At 38.9% G+C, this 11,306-nt stretch overlaps 1 non-coding gene across 1 annotated transcript; it reads right to left on the reverse strand.

Moving 5' to 3' along the window:
• Positions 1-6,675: 6,675 nt before the first annotated feature.
• On the reverse strand, positions 6,676-6,833 carry Gm23470. The gene has a single exon (XR_003951295.1). It is a non-coding gene; the product is annotated as a U1 spliceosomal RNA (small nuclear RNA).
• Between the last annotated feature and the right edge of the window lie 4,473 nt (positions 6,834-11,306).

Consider the following 11,306-nt stretch of genomic DNA (forward strand, 5'->3'; position numbering starts at 1 on the left):
GAAAATACAACAAAATAAAACAAAAAAATCAGGTCAAAGGCACAAAAATATTTTTAACAAAATTATAGAACAAAAATTCCTAACCTAAAGAAGGACGTGCCTTCAAGGTATAAGAATCATACGGATTACAAAATAGACTGGACAAGGAAAGAAATTCTCCTGGTACATAATAATTAAAATACTAAACATACCGAACAAATAAGGAATATTAAAAGCATCAAAGGGAAAATATCATGTAATATATAAAAGTAGATCTATTAGATAACACCTGGCTTCTCAATGGAGACTCTAAAAGACAAAAGGGCCTGGAAAGATGTTCTACAAACTCTAAAAAATACAAATGCCAGCTCAGACTACTATACCCAACAAAACTTTCCATCACAATATATAGAGGGGGGAAAAAGACATTCTATGATCTTAATTTAAGAGTTTCTATCTACAAATCCAGTCCTACAGAAGTCAAGAGAAAGAAAACTTCAACCTTAAGAGGTTAACCATACCAAAAAACTCCACAAGAAAGAAATATTCCCAGACCAGCAAATCAAGAGAGGGAAAAAGAAAACCACACAACAAAGTAACAGGAACCATCAAACACTACTCATTGATGACTCTAAACATCAATGGCCTTAATTCCCCAATGAAAAGACACAGACTAACAGAATGGATGCAAAAACAGGATCCATCTTTCTGCTGCATTCAAAAAAACACACCTTAACATCAAAGATAGTATCACCTCAGGGTAAATTTTGGGTGAAAAATATTTTGCAAGCAAATAGACCTAAGAAGCAAGCTGGTATAGCTATTTTAATATTTGACAAAACAGTCTTCAAAACTGATCACAAGAAATAGGGAAAGATACTACATACTCATCAAAGGATAGCATCATCAAAAGGATATTAAGTCTTGACATTTCTACACCACACACAGCGGCATCTTCAGTTCATAAAGAAGACACTGAAGTAGGAGACTTCAATGCCCCACTCTCACCAACAGGCAGGTAATCCAGACAAACAACTAAACAGAAATGTTGGAACTGACTGAAGTTTTAGAAAGCAAATGCACTGGACAATATTTACAGAACATTTCACTCAATCACAAAATAATACATTTTTTTTCCAGTAACTCATGGAACCTTCTCCAAAGTTGATCACAGTCTCAACACACAGCCAGCCTGAACAGGTACAAGAAAGTTGAAATAACACCCTGCATCCTATCTGCACACCACAGAATAACAGTAAAAACAACCAAAAGCTTGCAAACCCAAAAAGCTGAACAAATCACAATTGAATGAAAAGTGGGTTGAGACAGAAATTAAGGCAGAAATAAATGACTTTCTAGAGTTGCACGAAAACAAAAAGGCAAAGTGCCCAGTGAGAACCATGAAGGCTGTTTCAAAAGGCACGTTCATATCACTAAGTGACTACATAAAAAAAAACTGGAGAGAGAGCTCATACTAATGACTTAATAGCACATCTGAAAGCTCTAGAAGAAAAAGAAGAAACCATACCCCAAGAGAGTAGATGACAAAAAATAATCAAACAGGGCAAAGTAAATAGAAATGACGATAACAACAAAACAATCCCCCCCAAAAAATCAATGAAACAAAGAAATGGTTCTTTGGGAAAAAATCAATACAATTGACAGCCTCAGCCAAATTAACCAAAAGACAGGGAGGAAAGCTCCACCTAACCTTAGAGATGAAAGGGAACATAACAACAGACACCAAGGAAAGCCAGAGAATCTTAAGAATATACTTTGAAATCCTGTACTCTACCAAATTGGAAAATCTGAAAGAAATGGATAATTTTTCTTGTTATTTACCACCTACCAAAATCAAATCAAGACCAACCAACTTAAACAGACCTATAGCCCCTAGTGAAATAGAAGCAGTAATTAAAAATCTACCAAAGAAATACTCCTCAAACTAGTCCACTAAATAGAAACAGAAAGAACATTGCTCAATTTATTTTATGATGCCACAGTTACCCTGATACCCAAAATCACATAAGGACCCAAGAAAAAGAGAATTAAAGACCAATCTTCCTTATGAACATAGATGCAAAAATTCTCAAGAAAATATTAGCAAACCAACAAGAGCACATTAAAAAGATCATCCAACATGATCAAATAGACTTCGTTCCAGAGATCCAGGGATGATTCAACATTTGTAAATCCACAAATCAGCAATCCACCATATAAATAAACTGAAAAACAAAAACCACACGATCATCTCCTTAGATGCAGAAAAGGCTTATGACAAAATCCAACACCCTTTCATGATAAAAGTTCTGGAGAGATTAGAGATACAAGGGACACACCTCAACATAATAAAGGTGATATACATTGAGCCCACAGCCAATATCACCTAAACGGAAATTCAATCCATTTCCTCTAAAATCAGGAGGAAGACAATGTTGTGTACTCTATGTATACCTATTCAGTATGGAACTTAATGTTGTAGCAATAAGACAGCTGAGGAGATCAAGGGGATACAAACTGGAAAGGGGGAAGTCAAAGTAATCAAAGTGTATTTATTTGCAGATGGCATAATAGTATATAGAAGTGACCCCCCCCCAAATTTCTATTAGGAAACTTCTACAGCTGATAAAAACTTTCAGCAAAGTAGCTGGATACAAAGTTAACTCATAAAACAGTAGCCTTCCTATATACAAATAACAGATCAAGAAAGAAGTCAGGGGAATGACACTTTTCATCATAGCCTCAAATAATATATAAAATATCTTGAGGTAACTCTAACCAAGCAAGTGAATGACATGAACGATAAAAACTTTAAGATGTTGAAGAAAGAAACTGAAGATGAAAAGATCTCCCATGTTCATGGATCAGTAGGGATAACACAGTAAAAATGGCCATCCTACCAAAAGCAATCTAGAGATTCAACACAAAATTCCAACACAATTCTTCACGAGACCGTTAAAGGACAATTCTCAGCTTCATACAGAAACACAAAAATACCAAGCATAACTAAAATAATGTTGAGTAGTAAAAGAACTGCTGGAGGTATCACCATTTCCAACCTCAAATTGGACTACAGAGCTATAGTAGTAAAAACAGTGTTATTGCACAGAAACAGACATGTTCATCAATTGGATCTAATTGAAGACCCAGACATAAATCCCCACACCTATAAGCAAGCCCTTGATTTTTGATGAAGAGACCAGGAATACACACTTGGGAGAAAAGACAGCATCTTCAAGCTGAATGGATCCACACAGACCACCTTGCACAAAACTCAACTCCAAATGAATCAAAGACCTCAACATAAAATTAGATGCACTGAGCCTGATAGAAGAGAGAGTGGAAAACTGTTGCAGGGAATATTAAAAAGATTTGGCATGTTCCTGTGCTTGTTCTGGCAACTCTCTGCCCCGGTGGCCCAGCTGGTCATGCACTGGAAGGCAATGTTCGACCTGTTTTTATCTGACTCAGAACTCCACAATCTCTCCACCCAGCTTGCTAGGTTCCCACTGGTGGGTTACTACCACCCCAACTCTGCTTCAAATCCCCCATGGCCTTTGTGGTGCACCTCAGGCAAACCCATGCTTTTGCCTTTCTCTCCTAAACTTGGACTAGCCGCCCCATGAAGGAAAAAGCAGCACAAACTTAGTTCAGAAATGACAGGTAACTCAATTGCTGAGTGCAGCAACTAAAATCCTAATCTTGTAAGCCTTATTAAGTCTAGATCCTCTGGTGGCAAATCCTGATGGATCCATCATTGAAACCAGGAGACACTCGTAGCTACATCTTGTCCTCATGCTATCTCTTCCCCAAAAGATCCTAACTCTCTCCTGCTTCCTCTCTTCCTCTGTCCAACCTGGAAGTCCCTCCTACTTGCCCAGTGATTGGCTCCTTTATTCATTAGTGGATTGGTTCACACGAAGTCACCTGAGTATGACTCACTCTTTGTCCCTCCCAGGAGAGTGGTTTAGCATCAACATACAAATAGCACCAGGCCCTTCCACAACAGGAAACAGCCTTGAACTCATTAGCACAAGAAAAGAACGCGATTAGCACAGGCACTATGGTCAACAACTTGTAAGTAGGATCTCATGACACTGAAACGCTTCTGTAAGGCAAAGAACACCAAGCAGGCACCTACAGAATGGGAGAAATCCCCCCACCCCTCCAACTACACATCTGACAGAGGGCTAATATTGAAAATTTATAAAGAACTAAGAAAAACTAAGCAAACAAACAAACAAAAAACCCTGCATACCAAGAAATCAAATAACCCAATTTTTAAAATGGGGTACAGATCTAAGTAGAGAATTCTCAGAAGAGAAACCTCAAATGGCTGAGTAAACACTTAACAATGTTTAACATTCCTTTTCTTCTCTCTGTCTCTCTCTCGTTTTGTTTTGTTTTGTTTTTTTTGTTTTTTGTTTTTTGAGACAGGCTTTCTCTGTGTAACTATGGCTGTCCTTGAATTCATTATGTGGACCAGGCTGGCCTTGAACTAAGAGATCCTCCTGCTTCTGCTGGGTCTAAAGATGTGTGCTACCACTGCCTGGCTAAACACTCTTAGTTATCAGGGAAAGGCAAATCTAAATTTTATCTTATAATTGTCAGAATGGCCAAATTCAATAGCTCGTGCTGGCAAGGATGTGGAATGAAGGGAACACTTGTCCATTGCTGGTGAGTGTGCAAACTTGTACAGCCACTATGGAAATCAGTGTAGTGGTTCCTCAAGAGGATGGGAATTGCTCTACCTCAAGACCTGGCTCTACTACTCTCAGACATATACCCAAAGGATAAGATGCCTCGTCCTCCCACAGAGACACTTGCTCAACCATGTTCATTGTGTTGTTCTAGTCATAACAGCCAGAAATTGGAAGTAACCTAGATGTCCCCCTCAATAGATGAATGGATAAAGAAAATGTGGTACATTTACAAATGACATATTGTTCAGTTGCTAAAAAAAATCATGAAATTTGCAGATAAATATGGATGGAACTAGAAAAAAATGCCCTTTAGTGATCCAGAAACAAAACTATGGTATGGATTCATTTATATGTGGATATTTGCTGCTAAGTTTTTGATGACCAAGTTATAACCTACAGAACTGCAGATGTTCTACTGGGGGTGATCTTTCTAGGAAAGAGAAATAGGCTAAATAGTTAGGAACTGATGTGGTGGGTAGGGACTGGAATGGGAAGATCAAGCAGGAAGGTGAAGAGAATACAGGGAGAGACAGCCAAATTGAAGGGGCCATCTTATGGGTGGTTATTGTAATCTACTACAGTGGAAGCTCCCTGAAATACATTTTATGTATGTTAGGAGATCTAGCTAAAATCACCAAATAACAGGGGAGACAGAGCCCCAACTGGCTATCTCTTGTTACCAAATGAACCTTCCAGAACTAGGTTTGGCTTACATCTAATTAAATTGTTGGCCAAAGGAGTTCCACAGGAATTGGGTTCCCCAAACAACCCACGCTGTTGCCCAGGCTGTAGATTGCTCTTCACAAACTGAGAGCAAGACCCTATTTCTGAAGACAGCAACTACACAACTCACTGAACACAGAGAAGTTGAGCTGGTGCCTACCTAGAACTTCATCTAGAGCTTCTTGGTACCGGGAGATACTCTGCACACTACCAAAAGAGAAACATAAACACCAAGCCAGCCACAAACCCTTTATCTATAATGATGTCCTGACTGCAAGATAGATACACTAGTGCAATGGTGGCCACAACATTGTGGGAATAGCTAACCAATAACTGATTTGACTTAAGGCCCATTCTATGAGATGGAGTCCATACCCAGTGCTTCTTGGGTAACCAAGAACCTGAGACTAGATAGCCCAGGGACCCAGGGTAAAACCAAATACTACTGCTCTGTTAATGGAATGTAGCAATAAAATGACTCCTGTTGACATTCTGCCACACATAGGTCAGAGACTTGCTCAGACACTACCTGAGCAGCTTCCTCCTGTAATGGATGGGACAGAGACCCACAGAAGGACAATATGCAGAGTGAGAGACCTTGGGACACTCGTTCTAAATGGGATGAGTCCATCAAATCCTATTCCCTAAGAGCTAAGAGAACACTGAGGAAGAGGAGGCAGAGTGTATGAGCCAGAGAAGATGGATGGAAGACACCAAGAAAACCAGGCCTTCTAAACACAACAGGATCGGTGCACATATGAACTCACAGAGACTGAAGTAGTAGACAGAGTCCCTGTGTGGGTCTGTGCCAATTGGGGTCCTGGAACTCCAAGGAGAAGAGGACATACACCCGCATTTCTAACCCAGAGGTTATCTCCAATTGATAACCCACTTACAAATGAAAACTTAGTTTCCTCTAAGGGAGTCTCACTGAGGAAACAAATTATTCTTGAGGGTGGGCTACAGCCGAGCAGTAGATGGCCAGCAGAAAACCAACTCAGTGTCTTTGGAGGTCCTTTGTCAGAGCTTTGAAAAAATAAATACATTTTTAACGTTTTAAATTTTATTTCTCATTTTTTACTCTACATGTCCTTTGTGTGTGTGTGTGTGTGTGTGTGTGTGTATAAAATGGATTTTGGTTTTGTGTTTTTACGGAGATTCTTGAGTGTGCCTGAGTGTGTCTGAGTCTATCTCTGTTTCTTTTGTTTTGGGCTCCTTTCCTTTTGTATTTGTTTTGTCCCATTCCCGTGGTTTTATTTCATCTTATTCTATTATTATCCCTGAGCTGCCCATTTGTTTGATTTGTTTGCCTATTTTTGTTTTTGATGGGGGTGTCACAGAGGTCAGAACATCTGGAGTGCAATGGATAAACCTTATCCTGGGAAAACCACCTTCGTGATCATGGTATCTCTCCTGCCAGGTAAGTATGCCTGTTTGTTTTCTCATGAGCTGGAAAGGGGCTGGACTCCAAAGGTCTCTGAGAGGTGGGAGGGGATTGGGAGGAGCAGAGGGAGGGGAAACTGTAAGTGGTGTATACTGTATGAAAAAAACTCTCTACTTCCAATAAAAGAAAAAAGTAAAATATAAAAAAGAAGAAGTGCATTCATTTTACTGTGCTCAGCGCTCCCTTTCATTCTTGAACACTGATTCTGCCTATTTAAAGTATGCATATGAAGCTGAAAAATAACCTACATCATGATATACCCACCCCATCAGAAAGGTGTGCCTTCCACTCCTTTCATATTGCTAGAGGACGGAGTTGTCTGGGCGTCTTGATTCTGCAGGTGGAATCTCATGTAGGGTCAGTCTCTAGTGAGCAGTAAATTTGAGAACTTTTCTTGTTATTTATGTTATTAAATGTTTTCATTTGTAGCTGTTTCAAAATTTTTTGCCTGTTTTCCTATTTGAGTCTTAAGGATATGCAGATGTTTATCATATGTTTTGCATATATAATTCTTTTAACTATTTCCCTATTTTTTTCTTATTATCTGCACAGAAAATGAATGGATTTTGGACTTAGGAGTGGCCGTGGAAGAGACTCACTCTTGGGGGCCAAGCAGTTGGAAGACTGGATTTCGATATGAAGGTTCCTGGAAAGTTCTTTTAGGATCTGAGGTAATGAAAAAGCACAATGAATTCAGGAATATTTCCTTCCTTCCAGATGAAAGGCTCTGTTCAAACTGCGTAACAAGCTTACTTCCACATTCCAAAAGGTGAAATTCCAGAATTCTATCACAGTCAAATGGCCTGCTCATAGCTCAAGTATCTTGGTTAAGATTCTGTTAAGCACTTTAAAATACGGAGCCTGCTGTCCATGATGGCCCTCAGAGTTTTAAAGTCTTAGACAGATTTCCTCACTAGCGTTACTCTTAGATATCTGGTGCTTTGTAATTAGTATTGTCTTAAAATCTTTATCTTCAAATTGCTATTGCTGGTATAAAGGAAAAATAATTTCTGTCTTACTACATTGTCAAAGATCTCCAGTATATTAAACAGAAATGATAGCATATTTCCTTGTTTCATTATTGATTCCAGAAAGTAAGTTTTGTACATTTATCACTATTATAATTCTTGCTACTTTTTGTAACTACTGTAAGGAATTTTTATTCCTAATTTGCTTTAAAAAATGACCTCCCCCAACCCCTTGCCACCTTTGATCAGCAGGAGAGCTGGCCCCAAGGTAAGGAGAGTGGGGAGATGACCTTGCCCCTCTTGAGCTGCAGGTCCTGAACCTTTTCTGGGCAACAGAACAGAGCTGGCTCTGGTGGTGTGGACACTGGTGAGCTGGTCCTGAGGACAGGAAAGCTGGAGACCTTTCCTTGCTGGCTTGCCCCTTGCTGGTTGCAGCATTTAGGTGAGCTAGCCAGGGAAGTGATGGAGCTAGCCCTGGTAGTTTAGGTGTGGGAGAGCTAGTGAACTGAGCAACTTAGCTACCACCCAGGCCCAGGTCCAGGGCTCAACATCTACCCCATCTACTAGAGTGTGTGAAGAGGATGGCCTTGCAAATCCAAAGCTTCAAGATCTCCATGACAACAGCAACAACAGGATATCTGAGAGGAGTCTTGGTGAGGATCCAGTATTGATAGTGATGCAGAAGCCAGAAGTCTCAAACCAGACCAAAGGCTCACTACAACGAACATTTCCAAGTAAAGATGTGTGGATAGGGGGGATACTGTGGGACACACTACAGTTTCCATGATGAGATGTTTATTTATTATTTATTTTTATTTTTTGATTGAGTGGGATTGAAGTACATTATGTGAAATTCACAAAGGATAAATAAAAAGTTAAAAAAACAAAGGGTTGAATAACTGAAGAAAAAATGCTGAATTTCATTAACTGTTTTTTGGTTGTGATTTCTTTTGAGATTATGTCCATCTTAGTTCAGTAAACATAGATTTTGAGTTTTTAATTATCTGATGTAGATATACTGTAGGTTCCTTTTAGCTATCACTGCAGTTAAATTGCTTTGGGATTTTTTTTCTCCACATACATGAGAGATATTCTGTATTTCTCTTCTGTTCATTTTCAGCAGAAAAGGTTTACATTGGCTATATGTTAAGTTTTCTACTTGGAAAGTCTGTACAAAATTGGTATTATTTCTCCTTTTAATATTTGTAGGAACCTTTCAAGCATGCCATTGGAGTCTAAATTTGTTGTTGGATTTTTTTTTATTTGTTTAGATAGTGTCTCACATTTAACCCAGGCTAGCTATTGTCTTTGAGATGCATGGACTTTGAGTCTGGTTAATTTTGGTATGCAATGGTTCTTACTTGCAAGTTTCTTACAATAAGGTTTATTAAATTTTCGTTAGAAAATTCAGCTGTAGGTGTGCATATGCGTGTGTATGGGGACACATGCCACTGTACACATGTGGAGGTCACCATTTTCTCCCTACAGCACATGGGGACTCAGGACTGACCCCATGGCTCAGGCTCGGTGGCAAGTCTCTGTACCAGCTGAGTCTACCTACATACATCCCTCAGTTAGATAAGATGAATGTCTAACATCTAGTTAAGACGTTTTCTTTCATTGTAACCTTCTTGACCCTTGGATCAGACAGAACTTCATTTTTATTTCTCAAAAGCATACATTATTTTTTGTAAATATCCCATTTAGTGCTACTGTAGTCACAAAGCACACTTTCAAAATTTTGAAACATTGGGTCATGGTTTATTTAGCACATGTAATTTCTGTTAGTTTCCATGTGCACTTGAACAAACATTTAGTTGTTACATTTGACTTTTAGTGCTTTACAGTATCCTTCATGAAAATGAAATTGGAATGTCTTCAGATCACTAGTGAAAGTTATATGCACTAAGTTACTTACTAAATTAAATCTCATGTTAATAAGGTATTTAGAATTATTAAATTATTAAACTTATATAAATTATTATAATAATCTCTATTCTGCTAATGAGCTTTTGGTTCAAGCTTTTGGAAATCTGAATGAAACCTATTTCATTTCATTGTGTTAATAAAATTCTCAGAGCAGATTAGAATGTGTCTGCATTGTATGGATAACTAGCAGTCCAACAGAAATAACTCAGTATGTCAAATTTGCAAATCACAAAATGCGCCTTCTGGAAACATATCACAATACTGTCTGGAAACACCGGGATGAGGAGTTGTGTAATTACACTTTCCATGTAATGGTTCCTAGGACTCATCTTGCCGACCTCACTCAGATGCAACCATTGGGATTATAACTAGAGAACAGTGGGTCAGGGTTGTGTTGCACATCTGGAGTGTCTTCCAGAACGGACTACGTGAGACCTTGGGGAAAGTGGAAGATTTGGGCTTAGCACTAGGAATCAGGATGTCAAACGTGCCAAGGGTATGTGCAATTACTGCAACACAATGATATACCCATCAGTCCCTACAACAGCCAGCAGTGAAATATGAAAATACTAGGCCACTTATTTTCCTTTTTAAGTACAAGAAATCTCAAGCACACTTACAATGACATTTTGAAATTTGTTCCCTCATCAAAGCTACAAATTGTTTTGAACTTTGCTGTTCTGAAAAGTGAAAATTATAAAGTTTAAATTCTTCACAAAATCTGAACCTCCTAAGCCTGTGTTTCCTAACATCCATAAACGAGCCGAGAGTTTGGTGTTTATCAAGATAGTGACGCAGGCATCACTTCTGATGTCCTTTCTGATACATTTCCCACATCCGGGACAATACACAGGTCCGACTGAGTCTGTTTTTTACTGGCTTCTGAACCCCAGACCCCTTCACTCCTGTATCACAGCCCAAGCTCAGGTCTTCACAACATTCATGTAGGAGCCTGGCTTCTGCTCTTCTCTCTTTCCCTGCATTTAGTTTATATTGCGTTGTTCAAAACCAAGACTTCTGCTTTATCTTTAATGATTTCTTGTTGTCCATATACTAAGTCAACTGACCCATTACTGAAGACTTAATAAGCTAACCCAAACCATTCCAGTTTTGCCTTAAAGCCACACCCAGGTGCACTGAACTCTATGCTCAAGGTGTCTTTCCATTTGGTAAACACAGCAGTGGTTCAGATTTTACACATCTAAGCAGCCACTCTGCTCCTTCCCCTGCCTCCATTTGTAAAGTGCTGCTTGTATTTTAAAAGCCCAGGTTATACACGAGTACCTCAGCTAACTCTCTCTATGGGCAACACAACCAAGTACTTAAAATGCTGGTCTCATCAGAAATAGAACTTGGTTGCTCTTTGTGCTCCAGCTTATCACTTAACATGAACTTGACCTCAGTACATGTGAGATCCAGCACTGATAGACTCCTGTCTCACATGAAGTTCATCTGAACACGTACTTTTTAAGGGCCTACAAAAACAACAATTCTATAATCATTTTTCCTTTGAAATTTATTAGCAAAAATCTTATCCAGTATTTAACAGCTAAATTTTCA

Source organism: Mus musculus, chromosome 14, assembly GCF_000001635.26.
Source record: "Mus musculus strain C57BL/6J chromosome 14, GRCm38.p6 C57BL/6J".
Lineage (NCBI taxonomy): Eukaryota > Metazoa > Chordata > Mammalia > Rodentia > Muridae > Mus > Mus musculus.